At 40.9% G+C, this 20,606-nt stretch overlaps 1 protein-coding gene and 1 long non-coding RNA gene across 20 annotated transcripts in view; one reads left to right on the forward strand and one right to left on the reverse strand.

Annotated features, from left to right (window-relative positions):
* apc (APC regulator of WNT signaling pathway) overlaps positions 1-20,606 on the reverse strand; it is a 263,910-nt gene that overhangs the window by 132,600 nt on the left and 110,704 nt on the right. For 4 of the 18 annotated variants that reach the window (XM_038805096.1, XM_038805093.1, XM_038805095.1 and 1 more), the window contains one exon: positions 14,225-14,316. The exons of 10 other annotated variants lie outside the window; for them this stretch is intronic. The gene's annotated coding sequence lies outside the window, so the exon portion shown is untranslated. Of the gene's footprint in view, positions 1-14,220; positions 14,317-20,606 lie in introns of all 18 variants that reach the window. 4 more of the 18 variants (XM_038805102.1, XM_038805097.1, XM_038805098.1 and 1 more) reach the window with 1 other exon arrangement.
* On the forward strand, positions 1,061-7,260 carry LOC119970459. 2 transcript variants are annotated; one of them, XR_005461620.1, is made up of 2 exons: positions 1,061-1,142; positions 6,998-7,260. It is a non-coding gene; the product is annotated as an uncharacterized LOC119970459 (long non-coding RNA). The 2 variants fall into 2 exon arrangements; XR_005461621.1 differs by lacking the exon at positions 1,061-1,142 and adding an exon at positions 1,921-1,987.

Here is a 20,606-nt window from a genome sequence, read left to right on the forward strand (position 1 = left end):
GTCACTTATCAAACAGCCAAACATCAGTTTACTTGCTGCATCTCTGCGTCATTGTTTAAATCATAAAGCATTTTGCACTTTAAATGGCTAAGCAATCTCCTGTGATGCTTTCTCACTGTGAGTTGGAGATGTTAACACCCCTTTTCCTATGTGAAGTAGCAATGTCAGGCAAATCAACTTATTAGCATTGAGATGAGGCTTTGAGGATGCTGTAACCATGAAGTGGGCAGTGAGTTTCTTGAAGTCCATCAGGACTAATAATGGGGTTTCAAAGCATGGTGGGAGGGGAGGGGGGAGGGGGCAAGAGAGAGAGAGAGAGAGAGAGAGAGAAGAGAACACAATCTGCAGCATTTGTGGTTGCTGGAGACACAGCATCCGGTCATGTGGGCGACGAAGCCCAAGAGATCGGGATCTGAAATTCCCTTTGTCTCTTTAAAACCATCGCATTCCTATTATCTAGAATTTTTATCAGCAATGAAAAATTTCTTAACAAATAAAGTACATTCTCAATCAATCTTCCCTATTTTCTTTTCAATCAATGGAAACTAACACAACAGTTGTTACCTTGTATCAGAAAATAGCACGTTAATGCCAGACTTGCCTGAAATAAAATTAGGAATTCAATTTCCAGTTTCTTCCAAAGTTATTTGGGAAAAGTTTTTTAAAAACCTTTAAATCCTCATGGATTAAGGAGAACCACTCTTCTACTCTTATAGTAATATTGATACACAGACTGTATGCGAAGCCCAGACTTTAGAGATATGCTCAGACCCTGAAGTGTGAACTTCAATAATATATTAAAGGACCTAAAAGACAACTGAATGGGTAAATTTAATCATGCTGTGAAATATTAGTTTACTTTTGTTTAAAACACAACATAAAAATGGTATACAAAACTGAAATTAACTGGTGAGAGAAGCATCTAAGATAATTGGGAATGTAAGTTGTGCTTCATTCACATTGGTCTATGAGAACAAAGGAAATAACTGTCTCAGAGTTAGGCTGATGTCAGAAGGGAACTTGCCTCATGCAAATGTTGCATGCATCTGTTCAAATATGGGGGAGATGCATGATTTTGAGCTGTGCATGTGAAAAAGCATTGCCCGACAACCTGGGTCGTACGTTTGTAATTATTTTCTTTTGTAAGTAAATATTTATAAGTGGGCATTTCGCATCAGATTTCAATAGTTGTCTTATGTACAATTTGCGTATGAGAAGAGAAAAGAAGAACAAATCCTGATCTCTACATCAACCTTAATGTGCCCTTTCCTAAATGCCATCATGTTGTTCAATTGAATGCATTTTCATAGATTATAGGATAAAATACAACGCATTTCTCCAGAATGGGAGGTTATAGATTTGTAGTCACAATCTTTCTGCTAATTCTAAACCAGTCAGGTATTCAAGTGAGAGAACTGAGCAGAGGTGTAGATCTTCCACAAGGGTCGCAAAATAGAAATCCACCTCCGCCACTGCCAATCAACCCACTGTCAATTCAACCCTGGGTAATGGATTATAGACAGACGTTAAAATAATTATTTTAGCAGTTTTCTTGTCTGGTCTATATATAAAAGAGACATAGGATGGGATGCTAGGGGATACTGAGGTAAGCAGGGTTAAGGGACAGGAAAGAGGATGAGGGCCAGCTAAATAAAATAAAAAAGTGATGTGGAAAAACATTTGAAATAATCCAGAAACTATAAGTACTTTTTCCTTACCTGTTTGAGTTTGTCATTGCATATTGCTCAACCTAAAATTATTTGTATGCTGACAAATACTTGCAGAAGATTTTCAGTTGACATTTCTCCTGATGCACTTGTTCATTAGTACAAGTGCCAGCAAAACAATTGCTGAAGCTATGGAGATAAAATATTCTGACATCACAAACAACTGAAACCATAGTGATAGAATTAAAGTGTATTTTTTCAATTTGAAGAATCTCAAGGTCAAGAGCCAGGAATTACAAAGTAGAAATGATTAAACCCAGGTAAATTATTAGTTGACACAGTGTTGAGTGACAATTTTATGAGGAAGACAGAGAGAGATGCAATATTTCAATTTTCTGGGTGGAAAATAATGAAGTTAGGGTGCTCCTCATGAGTCCTGGTTTCAACAGTTATGAACAATATTGAATACATTATCATTACTTTTATGTAAAACAAAGAGTCTAGTTGCAAATTGTAATGTCATATATCAACATTTAATGAGAGCATCACACTTTTTCAAAATCCGGGAATGAAGCCTCTATGTATAGTGCAGTAATATATTGTATGGTAGGAAAGGTTCCAATTATATGGGATATAAAAAAATTTGATGCGAATTCAATGGAAATTGAATTCTAATTTCAGAAATTTTGTAATGGAAACATGTTGCATTTTAAGTTATAGTTTCTGTTTTGTTCACAATTGGTAATCTGGGCATAGTGTTAGTTTTCAGAATTAATTTATTTTTCAAATTTCTGATCAAACTCATTTCCATATAATGCATGCATATCAAATTGTAAGATTCAGTCACAAGCAGTGTAATCGGACAACCTCTTAGAATGTATTTTAAAATTATTTTCTTGCCTTAATATTCCATAACATATTTAACAAGGGCAACCTGCTGCAGCTTTTATCATCCGAAAATAGGTTTATTTAGAAAAATCTTTTAAGCAGGGTGTCTAGCCCACCATCTGAATAATCTGATTTTAAATAACTGAAATTACTCAAATCTGTACAGAGCCGTTCAATTGTTTCATTTGTGAACAGTTATAATTTTTAGTAAATTCAGTATTTAATATTTAAAAGTTTTTATAAAGGTATGTGAATCGGTGTGCCTAAAAATAATGTAACTTTAATGTAACTGCAAATGGGCGCAGTTAGCATAAACTCACCATGGTGATTAATATGATCTGTCCCTACGTACCGTCTGTGCCTCTTGACTTGCTGTTGCCAATTTGGCAACTTGGTTCATCCATTATAAATACTTATGTCCACATATATAACAGGACTTGACTGTCAACTTACATTGCTACATAATCTTAATAGTTCCTCTGGGTTCTCTTTTTTTCATTTCATTTTTTCATGCTGTCTTGTTTCTTTTCTTTTTACACACACTGATTTTCAATTTGATTTTAAAAATAAATGATAAATTATAAACATGCCTTGCCTTCCATTGTGACCTAGTGACTTATCAACTTTTAAGTGCAGCCAGCTTTTCTGGTACTGCCCCAATATATTTTTCACCCGTGTGTCACAACTTCCTATTCTTCCACTGTTTCTGCAGCATTTTCTTCCTTGGTAAAGACAGATAGAAAGCAGAAAATTAGTACCTTAGCCGTGCCATTGCCTCCACATGTAGGCCTCCTTTTTGGTCAACATTGGCCCCAACCCTCCTATTACTATCCACCTGCTACTTATAAGACTATCGAAGATTGAAATGAAATGAAAATCGCTTATTGTCACGAGTAGGCTTCAATGAAGTTGCTGTGAAAAGCCCCTAGTCGCCACATTCCGGCGCCTGTCCGGGGAGGCTGGTACGGGAATCGAACCGTGCTGCTGGCCTGCTTGGTCTGCTTTAAAAGCCAGCGATTTAGCCCAGTGAGGTAAACCAGCCCCGGGATTCCCTTTTACATTAGCAGCTAATCTATTCCTATACCCACATCCAATGCCCCTCTTATTTCATTTTACACTTCCACGCTGAACGGTCTAAATTCAACCAGTTCAATTACAGTTTTGCCTGCCAACCTGCGATTTCAATTTACCTGGGCCTAATTCATTCCCAACCCTCTGAAACTGTCATAGCATCATTAAGTATTTTTACTCTGAACTGCTCCTGATCCTCTTCCATAGTTAATCAAAACCGTACAATACTATGTCTGCTGTCTCTATGTTCCTCAACGTGATCCACCTCATTCTGCGGAACAAATGTACATTTGCAAGCGAGAGGGCACCTAGCTCCTTGACCATCCCTTGCTTCAAAGTAAATTGTCCATTTTCTATTATGTTATTAAAAGTGCAAATGTCCATTTGTTTATAAATTCACAGGCATATTCAGATGTGGTAGTCTCTGTTATCAATGATATTCCCTTACAGCTATTTGCACCTGCAGCTCAACCTTATTTACAATTGTTCCTGTGTGTAAGAGGGGGCGGAGCAGAGTCAAAGGACAATGATTGGTGGGAGTTACGAGAGATTACGATAAAGATGTGTAGATCATGAAACAGGGAACATGAAGGACTGGATGAGGTTCTAATAGTTGCATAAAAAGTAAGATATCAGAATGTGTTAATGGGAGAATAATGACCAGTGTACTGTGAAAGCAAAACTTAAGAATTTCATCCAAGGCGGTTTAAAACTGGAATTCCAACAGAGGGCAGCAGATCTCCAGTAAAAACAAAATGGTGACTAAAAATACAAATCCATAAGAAACATTGCAGTGAACAATGACGTATATGGAAGTAATATGTTACCAGTACAACAGCATTACTGCATTTTCTTAATTTGTATCAGCGTGAGGGGGGAAAGAGTGAGTGAGAGTGTGAGAGTGAGTGAGTGTGAGACCATGTGGGTGCACGCAAGAGGGTGAGAGAAAGCTAGAGAGGAAGGTGTGTGACAGAGTGAGAGGGGGTGTGTGACAGAGTGAGAGAAGGTGTGAGACAGAGTGAGAGAAGGTGTGTGACAGAGTGAGTGAGGGTGTGTGACAGAGAGAGAGGGTGTGTGACAGAGTGAGAGAAGGTGTATGACAGAGTGAGAGAGGGTGTGTGACAGAGAGAGAGGGTGTGTGACAGAGTGAGTGAAGGTGTGTGACAGAGTGAGAGGGACCATATGACAGAGGAAGATAGGAACAGGAGTAGACCATTCAGCTGCTTGAGATTGTTCTTCCATTCAATTAAATTGTGTCTGATCTCGATTCACAATTAAATTTACCCACCATGGTTCGAAACCTCTTCATACCCACCCAACTAAAATCAGGGCCAGTTTTAAGCCTATTTGACCAATTTCATCAAATTGGGCCCCGCACCTTAAGGGGGCCCCGCTACAGCGGCGACAGAGTTACCGTTTGAAGCCTTTTTTGTATTCTAAGAGGAACTATAGGGTAGTTTTTACTTTTGGGGAACGCACCGCATTACCGTCGACAAATCCTTCCGCCCGGGTAAGTAAGTTTCAAAATTTTAGTATATCAAGCATTTAATGTTTTTTTTTGGTTAAAGACGAGCATACTACACGAAATATAAACATACATAAATTTTTACTTTTGTAGAGTAGGGGCCCCGCCATCACTTTTCTAATTGGGCCCGCAATTCCTAGCACTGGCCCTGACTAAAATCTATCAATCGCAATTTTGCAACTTTTATTTGATCAAGCCTCAAAGCTATTTCAGGGAGTTGCAGGTTTCTACTATCCTTTGAAAGTGTAACATCACTCCTAAACAGCCTAGAGTATGCTTGAATGAGGTATCTGAGTGAGTTCCTCCAGCCCTTCAAGATTTCTGCATTCCTTTCCTTCTGGCCTTTTACACATCCCTAATTTTGATCACCCCACCATGACTGAACCTTCAGGTAGTATATAAATACAAGTAATTGTAAAAAAAAAGCCTCTTCATTTTGTTAATATCTTTCAGCCATGTGGCACCGAGATTTCAAAATTCTAAATTTGCACCACAACACCTTCATCCCTGTTTGACCCGAAACTCTGAGGTATAGATGGGTCGTGTGGTTCCTGCGTAAAAGCCAGATGGTGTTACAACAGGTTCTCAATGCTCTTGCTCTTGGGGTTGGACTGAGGTTTGTGTCCTGAATTCCCAAAATCCTTTCAATTGGCTGAAGAAAAAGAATACAACTGAGTTGGGAATGATTCAGAATATACCGAGCCTGATCCTACCGTTAACAGAGAGGTAGTGCAAAAACAGAAAGGCTGAATCAGATTGGATGCTGACAAGGGAAAAGCTGACTACATGAAAATCCTGCTCCGGGCAGGGAATATTTCTGAGGTCATGGTAGATAGGCTCAATATGTGTACAGAAGAGAAAATAAATTCAAGAGTGACCACTGGGAAGGTGAGAGGCCAGATAGAGGTTGGCTAAAAGAGTGCAGCAAAAACATTTTTATTTTGCCTCTCCTGTTGGTTGGTTTTACCATATGACCTCAGTTTGACTGGCTGAATTCAATATTGCTCCACACCACCAGAGGTTTTAGCAGGGGATACAATGCAGATTCATTCAGATACGGCCTGGCACAAGGCAAGATGAGCTTGAAAAATTGGAGTTTCTTTTCTTAGAACAATGCAGATTACAGAATATAACAGAAATGCTTAAAAATTCAAGATTAACTGACTACAAGGGTGAAGGAAATGAAATTGAAACAATAAGAGTAATGACATTAGAACTATTTGGTTACACAAAGACTAAGAGGATTGAGCTGAACATTCTGTAATGCGTTGTAACATCTTTGTATTTTTATGCATCTAAGTCTCAGCTCTTCAGAACTCTCTCCCAAAAACAATGCCATCTTGTTCCCTTCCCTACAAAACTCATAAAGAACCTTTTGCTGGCTGTATTTTTGGCCTTGATACATTTCCAGCCCCCTTCTTTGTAAAGCCCTCATACATTATCAGACTTGATTTGTACTATAAAAATGCACATGATAGTTGCATATTATCTACCTATGCATCGAGAATACTGGAGCCATTTTACATATTCTGAATTTCTATGACATTAAGTAGCTTCTGTTGAATTCTTTATATCCAAAAAAAGTAATGCTGGAAGCAAAACCCAGTCCAAGCGGCTATGAAAACTTACAAGTCGATAAGACCACATTACAGTGATTTAAAAAAAATGTATAAAACGCCTCTAATCATTTATATTAGGTTCCATGACTTGCATTCAATTTCAATCCTTTCATGCCTGATACAGAGCATTGCTCTAGCATTTTAGAATGTTGAACATTTGATTCTTAATCACAAACCTCAGGCTGCCAATCATTACAAACAATTACAATTTTGCTTATTCTCCATAGAAAAGAAGCTGGTAGCAGAAAGATGAGTGTGAGAAGAACGGACAAAGACCAATGCTTCCTTGCTGCTAGACAGAAAGAAATAATTTACATTTAAATAGCCTTGCACAACCTCGGTGTCCCACAGTGCCTTCCATGCAATGAAGCACATTTGAATTTAGTAACTGTTGTAGGAAACGCAGGAGAAAGACCTCACAATGTGATAATCATCATATAAATCTACATGTCTGACGCTGAGTGAGGAATAAATATTGGTCAGGACACTGGGGAAAGCTCCTCTGCTCTTCTTTGAAATTGTGTCAAACGATCTTTAACGTCCACTTTAGAGGACAGATGTAGCTTTGGTTTTTAATGTCTCATCCAAAAAGTAGCATCTCCAACAGTGCTGCACTGGGGCGCCAGCGATGTAATCTGGATGAAAATTAATGACATGACCTAAATAATCATTAATTCTGGGCATGAATCTATTACTCACCTAACTATAATATGCCCATCTCCAAAATGTTGCATGTTGATCCATTAAGTCTTTCAAATGTGAATATCCTTCAAATCTGCTAGTTTGGGGAAAAGGTGAGGGTGTAAAGGTTTTGATGCGAAGCAGGAAAACTAATTTTGTCAACTCTTTGAAAGATCTTAATCTGTCTTAGAAATGCCCTCCATTGTGTCGCTGGCAAAATATATCATGTTAAAAATTGAAAATCTACCCCAATTGCATTTTCTTAAAATCTTGTGCCTCAATTACACGGGTGACAGTGAAATGAGTAGAAAAGTTTAGTTTCAAGACTCAAAAAAGTATATTTGTGTGACCTTTCCTATGGTCCCAAATATTATGCTGACCTCATGCTCATTTTAAATCCGCGCTTATTCTAATACGATTGGGAAGCTCCTTGGGCATAACCTGATATTGTAGCTCCCAGTACAATTTGTGGATGGCGCTCAAGGAGGAAACCTCCAGGTTACAAGGGAAGGAGGAAAACTACAGTTCACAAGGGCAATATATGTGAACAAAAGGATCTCAGCTAATATAACATCCAAATTAATTCAGAATTATTTTGCTTCAATTACTACATAAATAAAAATGTATGCTCAGATATTGAGTTGTTTCTGGTTTTTAAAAAAACTTTTTGCTGGTTTTGTGCTATAAAAATTAGTGAAAATGGAAAATTCAATTGGAATTATGAGCAGCAATTTGAACCTGGTATGGTTTGAATTCAATTTCAACGCATCAAAATATATATAGCACCTTTCACGTCCTCTGAGTATCCCATAACAATTCACAGCCAATGAATAACTTTTGAAGAATAGCCATTGTAACAGTAAATATTGTAACATAAACAAGCATCGTAGCCAATGAGTGCACAGTAGGATTCCACAAAACAGCATCAAGATAAATGAGAAGAGATACTTTATTTTACTGTTGCTTAAGGGGCAGATAACCAGCAGAGGGCAGCAGAGCAGAGCTACTGATCAGCTGTTCTGGGGAAATTTGCATACGTGCAGTGCGGTCAGCCTAAGTTGAAGGTGGTTTGTGGAGGGGCTGTTGGCAACTGACAGTTAAACCCGAAACACTTTGTGAGTGTTTCCCACCCTACCTCCTCCTCTAACCAACCCCCCCACCCCACGGTGGTTGGGAAGCGGGAGCAGGGGCCTGTCGTGAAGGTGAGTGAGTGCCTTTAAATTTGCTTACCTTTCAGCGGGATCAGGGTTTGAGGTAATATCAGGTAAGCTCTTCCTTTCTTTTTCTTTTTCTTGTTTTTTTTTTAATCTAGAGGGGATGTCAGGGAAGGCAGTACAATGCTCCTCCTGCAGAATGTATGAGGTGAGGGACGCCGTCAGTGTCCCTGCTGATTTCATCTGTGGGAAGTGCACCCAACTCCAGCTCCTCAAAAACCGTGTTAGGGACCTGGAGCTTGAGCTGGATGAACTTCGGATCATTCGGGAGGCAGAGGGGGTCATAGATAGGAGCTTCAGGGAAGTAGTTACACCAAAGACTGGAGATAGATGGGTAACTGTAAGAGGGACTGGGAAGAAGCAGTCAGTGCAGGGACCCCCTGCGGTCGTTCCCCTGAGTAACAAGTATACCGTTTTGGATACTTGTGGGGGGGACGACTTACCAGGGGTAAGCCATGGGGTACGGGCCTCTGGCACGGAGTCTGTCCCTGTTGCTCAGAAGGGAAGGGGGGAAAGGAGTAGAACATTAGTAATTGGGGACTCAATAGTCAGGGGCACAGATAGGAGATTTTGTGGGAGCGAGAGAGACTCACGTTTGGTATGTTGCCTCCCAGGTGCAAGGGTACGTGATGTCTCGGATCGTGTTTTCCGGGTCCTTAAGGGGGAGGGGGAGCAGCCCCAAGTCGTAGTCCACATTGGCACTAACGACATAGGTAGGAAAGGGGACAAGGATGTCAGGCAGGCCTTTAGGGAGCTAGGATGGAAGCTCAGAGCGAGAACAAACAGAGTTGTTATCTCTGGGTTGTTGCCCGTGCCACGTGATAGTGAGATGAGGAATAGGGAGAGAGAGCAATTAAACACGTGGCTACAGGGATGGTGCAGGCGGGAGGGATTCAGATTTCTGGATAACTGGGGCTCTTTCTGGGGAAGGTGGGACCTCTATAGACAGGATGGTCTACATCTGAACCTGAGGGGCACCAATATCCTGGGGGGGAGATTTGTTAGTACTCTTTGGGGGGGTTTAAACTAATTCAGCAGGGGCATGGGAACCTGGATTGTAGTTTTGGGGTGCGAGAGATTGAGAGTAGAGAGGTCAGGAGCACAGTTTTGACTTCGCAGGAGGGCGGCAGTGTTCAGGTCTGTGGTTTGAAGTGTGTCTATTTCAATGCCAGGAGTATACGAAATAAGGTAGGGGAACTGGCAGCATGGGTTGGTACCTGGGACTTCGATGTTGTGGCCATTTCAGAGACATGGATAGAGCAGGGACAGGAATGGTTGTTGCAGGTTCCGGGGTTTAGGTGCTTTAGTAAGGTCAGAGAAGGGGGCAAAAGAGGGGGAGGTGTGGCGCTGCTAGTCAAGGACAGTATTACGGTGGTAGAAAGGATGCAAGATGGGGACTCTTCTTCCGAGGTAGTATGGGCTGAGGTTAGAAACAGGAAAGGAGAGGTCACCCTGTTGGGAGTTTTCTATAGGCCACCTAATAGTTCTAGAGATGTAGAGGAAAGGATGGCGAAGATGATTCTGGAAAAGAGCGAAAGTAACAGGGTAGTTGTTATGGGAGACTTTAACTTTCCTAATATTGACTGGAAAAGATATAGTTCGAGTACATTGGATGGGTCGTTCTTTGTACAATGTGTGCAGGAGGGTTTTCTGACACAATATGTTGACAGGCCAACAAGAGGTGAGGCCACTTTGGATTTGGTTTTGGGTAATGAACCAGGCCAGGTGTTAGATCTGGAGGTAGGTGAACACTTTGGAGACAGTGACCACAATTCGGTGACCTTTACGTTAGTGATGGAAAGGGATAAGTATACCCCGCAGAGCAAGAGTTATAGCTGGGGGAAGGGCAATTATGATGCCATTAGACATGACTTAGGATGTGTTGGTTGGAGAAGTAGGCTGCAAGGGTTGGGCACACTGGATATGTGGAGCTTGTTCAAGGAACAGCTATTGCATGTTCTTGATAAGTACGTACCAGTCAGGCAGGGAGGAAGGGGTCGAGCGAGGGAACCGTGGTTTACCAAAGAAGTGGAATCTCTTGTTAAGAGGAAGAAGGAGGCCTATGTGAAGATGAGGCGTGAAGTTTCAGTTGGGGCGCTTGATAGTTACAAGGAAGCGAGGAAGGATCTAAAGAGAGAGCTGAGACGAGCAAGGAGGGGACATGAGAAGTCTTTGGCAGGTAGGATCAAGGAAAACCCAAAAGCTTTCTATAGGTATGTCAGGAATAAAAGAATGACTAGGGTAAGAGTAGGGCCAGTCAAGGACAGTGGTGGGAAGTTGTGTGTGGAGGCTGAGGAGATAAGCGAGATACTAAATGAATACTTTTCGTCAGTATTCACTCAAGAAAAAGATAATATTGTGGAGGAGAATGCTGAGACCCAGGCTATTAGAATAGATGGCATTGAGGTGCGTAGGGAAGAAGTGTTGGCAATTCTGGACAAGGTGAAAATAGATAAGTCCCCGGGGCCAGATGGGATTTATCCTAGGATTCTCTGGGAAGCCAGGGAAGAGATTGCTGAGCCTTTGGCTTTGATTTTTAGGTCATCATTGGCTACAGGAATAGTGCCAGAGGACTGGAGGATAGCAAATGTGGTCCCTTTGTTCAAGAAGGGGAGTAGAGATAACCCCGGTAACTATAGGCCGGTGAGCCTAACGTCTGTGGTGGGTAAAGTCTTGGAGAGGATTATAAAAGATACGATTTATAATCATCTAGATAGGAATAATATGATTAGGGATAGTCAGCATGGTTTTGTGAAGGGTAGGTCATGCCTCACAAACCTTATCGAGTTCTTTGAGAAGGTGACTGAACAGGTAGACGAGGGTAGAGCAGTTGATGTGGTGTATATGGATTTCAGTAAAGCGTTTGATAAGGTTCCCCACGGTCGGCTATTGCAGAAAATACGGAGGCTGGGGATTGAGGGTGATTTAGAGATGTGGATCAGAAATTGGCTAGTTGAAAGAAGACAGAGAGTGGTAGTTGATGGGAAATGTTCAGAATGGAGTTCAGTTACGAGTGGCGTACCACAAGGATCTGTTCTGGGGCCGTTGCTGTTTGTCATTTTTATAAATGACCTAGAGGAGGGCGCAGAAGGATGGGTGAGTAAATTTGCAGACGACACTAAAGTCGGTGGAGTTGTAGACAGTGCGGAAGGATGTTGCAGGTTACAGAGGGACATAGATAAGCTGCAGAGCTGGGCTGAGAGGTGGCAAATGGAGTTTAATGTGGAGAAGTGTGAGGTGATTCACTTTGGAAAGAATAACAGGAATGCGGAATATTTGGCTAATGGTAAAATTCTTGGTAGTGTGGATGAGCAGAGGGATCTCGGTGTCCATGTACATAGATCCCTGAAAGTTGCCACCCAGGTTGATAGGGTTGTGAAGAAGGCCTATGGTGTGTTGGCCTTTATTGGTAGAGGGATTGAGTTCCGGAGCCATGAGGTCATGATGCAGCTGTACCAAACTCTGGTACGGCCGCATTTGGAGTATTGCGTACAGTTCTGGTCGCCTCATTATAGGAAGGACGTGGAAGCTTTGGAACGGGTGCAGAGGAGATTTACCAGGATGTTGCCTGGTATGGAGGGAAAATCTTATGAGGAAAGGCTGATGGACTTGAGGTTGTTTTCGTTAGAGAGAAGAAGGTTAAGAGGTGACTTAATAGAGGCATACAAAATGATCAGAGGGTTAGATAGGGTGGACAGCGAGAGCCTTCTCCCGCGGATGGAGGTGGCTAGCACGAGGGGACATAGCCTTAAATTGAGGGGTAATAGATATAGGACAGAGGTCAGAGGTGGGTTTTTTACGCAAAGAGTGGTGAGGCCGTGGAATGCCCTACCTGCAACAGTAGTGAACTCGCCAACATTGAGGGCATTTAAAAATTTATTGGATAAGCATATGGATGATAAGGGCATAGTGTAGGTTAGATGGCCTTTAGTTTTTTTTTCCATGTCGGTGCAACATCGAGGGCCGAAGGGCCTGTACTGCGCTGTATCGTTCTATGTTCTATGTTCTATGTTCTATATTGGCTTGGAAACTGAAATAGCTCCCCTGCTTTTCTTCAAATAGTGTCATACATACTTATACCCGAGAGAGTGCTCATGTCTCAGTTTAATATCTGATCCATAAGATCAGATCTCAGACAATACAGCACTTCCTCAGACCTGCACTTAGGTGTCAGCCTCATTAAGTGCGTAAATTCTCAGGTAGGAACTTGAACACATAACCTTGTTCTTCAGAGGGAAGACTACTATCATTGAACGAAGGCTGACAATGTGTGAATATTCAGCATAGGCAAACCTATTAATAAAATAAATCCATAGAACATAAACCATGAAGTTCTATTTTTGATAAATGAACAGAATTATATTAAATACACTCAAACAAAAACTTAAACATAGGATGGCATCTAAAGGAGCTGCACAGAAGTATAATCAGAAAAAATGCACTTTGTAGCACACATGTGATCCAATTTAATTAAGGTTAATGCTGTAAAAGAATGATTCCTCAGAGTAAAATTACTGTAATTAATTTTACTTAAATTAATTTGTGTACCACGTGAAGGAAACAGCATTACTGAGTTCTAATCAATCTAATTTCTAACAGACATCAAACAATAATCAACATCAGATACAATAGCATACAACTGCTATGCTTCACCTTATGTCTTAAGTGCCTGAAAGCAGATTTTAAAATGGCTACCAATCACAAATTACCAATCTAAGAGTTAACAATCTGCTGCAAACACCAAGCATAAAACTGATTGCTAATTTCTCATGTATGTTTCAATTGAAAATAATTTTGCAAAGGAAGAAATCACAAAAGTAGTTTTTAGACCAACAGTTCCAATCACATGTAGTCACCACACACTTTCGAGAATTTCCTAAGCACAAACATGAAAATTGCTATAGCATGAGGAATTTAAGAAAGGTGATTAAATTAGCATGTTACCCCCACTAAGGAATTTACAGGTGTTCTTAGGAATACATGTAAATACTTAGGTAGGTATGATTTTTAATAAATAAACCATAAAGCATGTGCACAAATAATCAAAAACAGGAAAATATTTTTATAGTAGTGTTCTATCTAAGAATTGTCTGAAAATTACCATATCTAAATAATCATCAGTTTTAGCATGAGATAATACAAATCTAAAAAATAAAGAGCAAGAAAAGGAGGAAAGCTGCTTGAACACATTTGTATTTTTCCGGTTTTCATTGACTGCCAGTAAATTTGCAAAGATGGCTGGGCAACATTTCCAGCTAGCTTACTTCCACTTCTCTGCTTTAGCCAAGAGGACAACAGCTGCCACTTACACAATGTGGGATCACATGATGTAGTTTGTCAAACTATTAGGCACTGAATAAAATAAGCTTTTATATTTCTCTATAATTTATAAATATCCATTTAATCCAGCTGTGTAATGTACATTGAAAAAGATATAATGCATTTTTACTACACCTACTTCTTAGACAATGCAACTAAACCATTTCATACAAAGAACTTTACATTTTTGTTGCCATTTTTCTTCACTAAAAAGTTTCAAGGTCTAAAACGCTGACCTACTTCTGTTTTTCCACACAGATGCTGCCTGGCCTGGCTCGTATTTCCAGATTTTACTCTTCGCGATTTTAAATCTTTTCAAATAAGTATAACACCTAAAAGTAAAAATAGTTTGTTTTAATTTTCAAATAATACATTTTTATTAACAAATTATCCCTGGAGAGTAGAAGGAATGCAACATGGATAAATGCTTTTCGAGGCAGATTTTAAAAGCTTATTTTGAATGCAGCTGCATTGTTTAAATTTTAAAGACACTCTTTAAAAAGAAGCCAGTCAGTCGTCTTGAAATATTATCAGGTTGGTGGACTGCTATTTTTCCTCTGATCTCACTCCATTGTAGCTATAGCTATCAAAATATATTTGCATTCAAGTATGGTATCAAAAATGTTTGAGTCTGTTCTGTTCTCGTTGTTACAGAGTTCAAACTCGCAGTTATGTAATTATACCAGTCATGAGGCTTGATAAGTTTTTTGATGGCTGACCATTTACAGTAGTTGTCAAAAACAAGGGGCTACAGATATCTGATTAACTGAAGAGATCCAGAAAGCATGAGAAAGCCATTTAGAAAGAGTTCACTTTGGTATTAGTGGTTGAGGCAGGGTTTGTTTTAGGATAGTGAATAAAAGAAAAAAACAAAGGGATATGGAAAAAGGACAGGCAAATTATATTAGATCCAACTGTTTGTTCGGAGGGTAAACAGCAATATGGACTGTTTGAACCAAATAGCCTGTTTTCGGAATGCTTTATTTTAACAAGAGGCACTAGGCTACATGATGCTTACTGGCTGACAGTTACAATGACCAGCTACTAATGTAGCATTAATATTTGTTACAAGATATGAGCAGCTTTGAAAACCTCTTGTGCATACTCTTTCCTTTGGAGGGAGGAACCTCCAGAGCCAAGGTTAGCAGAATGGGTAGAACATTTGACTGTTAGCTCCAAAATGGGATAGCAAATGAACATGGCAAACTTCCAAAACGTATGGGAAATAAACATTGGTGCGTGAGGGGGAGCAATCGAACAGATTTCAAATTGTTGCGCTTTCTGCAAGCACTTTACTATACCCTACTGCTATAATATTGTATAATCAAAACCATTACAGACAGATTATCTGGTCATTCATTCACCTGTATTTTATGGGACTTTGCTATATGCAAACTGTTTACTGTGTTTTTCTATTTACAGTGGCTGCATTTCAAAACAATCCAGTGGTTATAAAGTGCTTTTGAGATGCCACAGGTTTGTGATAAGGCACTAGATGCTGTTAAAAAGGAAGTTCCAGGATTCTGACCCAACGACGGTTAGCGATACAATACCAAGTCAGGATGATGTGTGGCTTGGAGGGTAACTTGCACATGGTGGGGTGCCCATACATTGCTGCCCATTAAGTATCTGGGAATACATTCCTGCTGGTTATGAGACATGGATATGCAGTGACGTCAGCAGAGTGTTTGTATGGGCTTTGAGCAGATCAGCATCTTGATTGTATGAGCAACACCCTTAATAAATCTCTGACCATGTTTTATAAGAATCCAGAGTGTGGGTACCACCATACCTTTCGTCTTTGCGGCAACAAAGAAATATAACAGCAGAGAAAACTGGCGACAAGGACTGAAGCAATAAAAAGAAGATTTTTGTCGACTAACTGTGGAATGGCACCAGGAACAACGGAGGATTCTCGGGGCTGGACTTGCGCACACACACGGACAAAGCACCACCACCAACGTAAAAGTTTAAACAAAAGTTGTGACCAGCAACTGTGAATAAAACGACCAACAGTTGGGGAAGACCAGCTTGCATTGAAGTGAGTGGGGTCTAGGCTGCAGGAACCTCGCACGCGGCAAATCTACAAGGGCTGTGGGGAACGGCGAGCTTGAAGTGTGGTAACATGGACAGCAGCCTGAAATTTGGCCCAATATAAAAATTGGACACTCTAAATTAAGAATTGGACATTTTAAATCAAATCGCAGTCAGCATCACGACTGGCCTGATGGGAATTCAAACTTGGCGAAGTTTGAATATATGGAACACAGACAAACTACCAGGACCTGCCCTGTTAATCACCCATCAGGAGACAATTGGTCCTATTCATATGGCTTGACTGTTTTGGGTTGTGCAGATAAAGCTAGAAATTCTGGAACCCAGTTTTCCTACCATTACGAGCAAACAATACACCTAGCACGGTAGCACAGTGGTTAGTACAGTTACTTCAGAGCTCCAGGGTCCCAGGTTCGATTCTCGACTTGGGTCACTTGTGCGGAGTCTGGGCAGAGTCTGCATGTTCTCCCCGTGTTTGCGTGGGTTTCCTCCGGGTGCTCCGGTTTCGCCCCCCATGTCCCGAAAGACGTGCTGTTAGGTAATTTGGACATTCTGAATTCTCCCGCTGTGTACCTGAACAGGCGCCGGAATGTGGCGGCTGAGGGCTTTTCACAGTAACTTTATTGCAGTTTTAATGTAAGCCTACTTGTGATAATAAAGATTATTATTATTAGCTCTGGCTGGTCAGAAACCCCAAAGACTGCCAGTTTCGGGCTCGGCTCCACCCTCACCCCACAATCTTGGACATTGCCCCGAAGATGGCTGTCCAGAACCCGACAAGTCTGGGGCAGGCCCAGAACATGTGGGCGTGGTTGGCTGGGCCTCCCTGGCACCCTTTTGGAAACAATTCTGAGACACAGAAATTGAAGAGGCAGGGATTAATCAAGAGCAATCAGCATGGTTTTGTTAATGGGAGGTCATGTCTGTTTGACACACAGAACGTGTGTAAGGGCACAAATTTACAATAATTGATCAATCTTGAAAACAACGTTAGTGTGTCACATTTTGCGGAAGTGATGCTTCTAAGATTACTGATTTTTTTTCGGTTTTTCGTGTAAACCATCTTTGTCGATAATACGACCAAGGTAATTTATGGATGCCTTAAAAAATCACGCATTTCCTTCTTAACTCTCACGTTGTGGCTCTGTAACCGCTTCAAGGTAACTTCCAAATTTGTCAAATGTTCCTGTTCACATTAACTGGTGGTGAGTATGTTATCTAAATAACATCGCACTCCATTCAATACACTTGGAATCTGATCCATGGATCTTTGAAAAAGAGCAGGCACAGGTGTTATTCCAAAAGGAAGTCTTCTGTAACGAATCAGACCTTTGTGCATTACAATGGCGAGTCGTGGCTGTGATTTGGCAGCCACATTCATCTGCAAATGTGCCTGTGAAAAATCAATTTTACTGAATTTCTGCCAACCAGAAAGTGCAGCAAACAAGTCTTCAATCACAGCAGTGGATAATGATCTATGCACAAAACTCGGTTAATAACAGTCCTACTAGTTCTTCTTCAACATTGGGTCTGATGACATATGGTACGGTTCTAGCTTTTAGACATTTGGGTGTGCTGTCTGGCTTGATTTTTTTTAGGTGTACTTCAACTCCACTCAGCGTCTAGTAAATTTTAAACACCTTCTCGTACTTCTTCAGAAGTTGTTGCAAGTTTCTCTTTGAATCCACTAATTGATTGACTGTTTCCCAGTTAAGCCTAATTTTAGCCAACCATGCTCTACCAAATCGAGCAGGAAAGTTTTCACAGGCAACTTGAAGAGGCCTGCCCATTTGTTTCTACTTTCACCCTAATGCAACCTTTTAATGGAATGACCTCTTCAGCGTCCATCCCTGGGATCACATTCGGTGGTTTTAAAGGCAGATGCCTCAACTTTTGACGATAAATTGTCTAAGGTGACAGGACTCGGCCGGTACCACTTCCATTTTAATTTCAAGTTTTAGATATGCCCAAAAACCTTGTAGATCTTGCTGCATTGAGCAAACACCTAGTTTTAGCTCTTGCAGTAGGTCAGTTTCACAGTCTTCTGAGTAATCTCGAGTTTCATCCACTAATTTGTAGACATGCTTAGATTGTTTACTTGTATTTTTTTACACGTTCTTGGTGTAGGAGTAGTCTTCTGAGCTGAACATGCTTTGGCAATGTGGTCTTTCTTACCACAGTTCTTGAATGTATTTGATTTACTCCAGCATTCCCCCACTGAGTGTCCAACCCGTGTACAACGGTGACATTGTGGTACCTTTGCAGCCTTGTTCCTTGAGGTATCCATTTTGTGGATCTAAATTTCAGTCCCTATCTGTGAAGCTCCACAGATGTGGCAACTTCTGCAGCAGCTCTCAGAGTTAAATCACTTTCAGTAAGTCGCTTCCTTGGAATAACTTCACTGCGTAATCCACAAACCAACCTGTCTCAAAGAGTATCAAGTGATGCACCAAATTCACAATATCTATCTAATCTTCTTAAAGACATTATAAACTGTAAGGTGGTTTCACCGTCTTTCTGACTACGGTGGTGGAATCAGAACCTTTCTACAAACGGTTTAGGAGAGAAATGTTCCTCGAAGATTTTCATTAATTCACTTAAGGACTTGTCTCCTGGTTTTGCCGGGTGAACAGAATTCTGTGGCAGCATAAGCGTTTTATGGCCAACTGAGCTGAGAAATGTTGCGACCTTTAGGCCATTCGGTGTCTGATGAGCTATTAAAAACAATTGGAATCTCTCTTCATAAAATTTCATGTTTCATAACCCTCATCAAACGCATCTGTAGTACCCGTTTTTATTGTCTTTTTTGGACACTGGCTCCTGAATATGCACTTCCTCCCTTCCAACAACATTAGAAAATGTGGCACAAACTCTTGAACAAGCAATTAGGAAATCTTTTCACTTTCATGCCCGAGTATTTAAACGTTTCTGAGCCGATAAATAGGGTTCATGTAAAATTGTACATAGAAACGTCTTATTCTGTAAATATTGTGTTTTTTTCTGTCTAATTGTTAAATTTGAAAAATGCCAATTAAAAATGGAAAAAAAAGAATTGTTTCCAATAGTTTCCCCACCACTGAAGTTAGACTGGCCGGCATGTAGTTTCCTGGTTTATCCCTTCCTCCCTTCTTGAATAATGGTACCGCATTGACCATCCTCCGGCACCTCTCCTGTAGCCAGAGAGGAATTGAAAATTGACCATGCCCCTGCTACTTCCTCTCTTGTCTCACTCAACAGCTCAACATACATTTCATCTGGCCCTAGAGAGTTATTCACTTTTAAGAACACTCAGAACCTCCTTCGTATGTTAATTTGTTTGATTTTACCACATTCCTGCTCTCTGATTTCTATACCCACATCGTTCCTCTCACTAATGAAATAAAAGGGAAGGGGTGTTATGTATCTGGGATTACATTCCTGCTGGTTATGTGTCACATGATGCGCAGTGACGTCAATAGTATTTGCCAGGGATTTGGTCAGATCACCATCTTGATTGTATGAGTAACAATAAACGTCTTATCGTGTTTTACAAGAATCCAGAGTATGGGCACCTCCATACCTTTTCTCTTTGCGGCAACAAAGAAATATAACACTGCCCTATCCTTCTAAGTGGCTGCGGATTTGGTAGGCCGTTGAAGTAGGCTTGGTGAGTTGCTGCAGTGCGAGGGACACCCCCTCGGACTGATCTGTTCCCTGTAAGAACACTATTCACGACGCCCTATGCTGCTCTTGCTCATGTATTTCCTTTGTTTGGCGCCTTGTTCCGCACTGTAACCCATCACTGTTTGTCGATGTACCATTTGTCAATGTTCTCTGTTGTATATTCCCTCAGCCGCAGAAAAATACTTTTCACTTACTTCGGTACACGTGACAATAAATCAAATCAAATCGGAATCAAAAATCAGTGCACATCGCAGATGGCACTGCTATTGAAGAAAGATAAAGATCGAATGGAGTGTGGGTCATATCAGCCGATATTATTATGAAACGTAGATGTTAAGATGTTAGCGAAGGTGTTTTGCTCTTAGATTAGAGAAGTGCGTGCCGCAGATCGTGGGGGAAGACCAGATGGGACTTGTAAAGGGGAGATGTTTAGCTTTGAATGAATGCCTGTTCATAATAATAATAATCTTTATTGTCACACGTATGCATACATTCATACTGCAATAAAGTTACTGTCCCCCTAGTCGCCAAATTCCGTCACCTGTCCGGGTAACAGAGGGAGAATTCAGAATGTCCAATTCACGTAACGTCTTTTGGGACTTGTGAGAGGCAACCTGAGCGCTTGGGGGAAACCCATGCAGGCACGGGAAGAGTGTGGAAACTCCACACAGACAGTGACACAAGCTGGGAATCGAACCTGGGATCCTGGCGCTGTGAAGCCATAGTGCTAACCACCATGCTGCCCACACCATGTTATACCTGGTTTTGACTCCGGCAGAGGGGAAGGAGCAGGGGGCAATAGTGGCATTAGATGCAGAGAAGACGTTTTATAGAGTCAAATGGAAGTATTAGTTTGCAGTGTTGGAACAGTTTGGAATTGGGCCTAAATTTGCAGCATGGGTTA

This window comes from Scyliorhinus canicula, chromosome 8, assembly GCF_902713615.1.
Source record: "Scyliorhinus canicula chromosome 8, sScyCan1.1, whole genome shotgun sequence".
Classification (NCBI taxonomy): domain Eukaryota; kingdom Metazoa; phylum Chordata; class Chondrichthyes; order Carcharhiniformes; family Scyliorhinidae; genus Scyliorhinus; species Scyliorhinus canicula.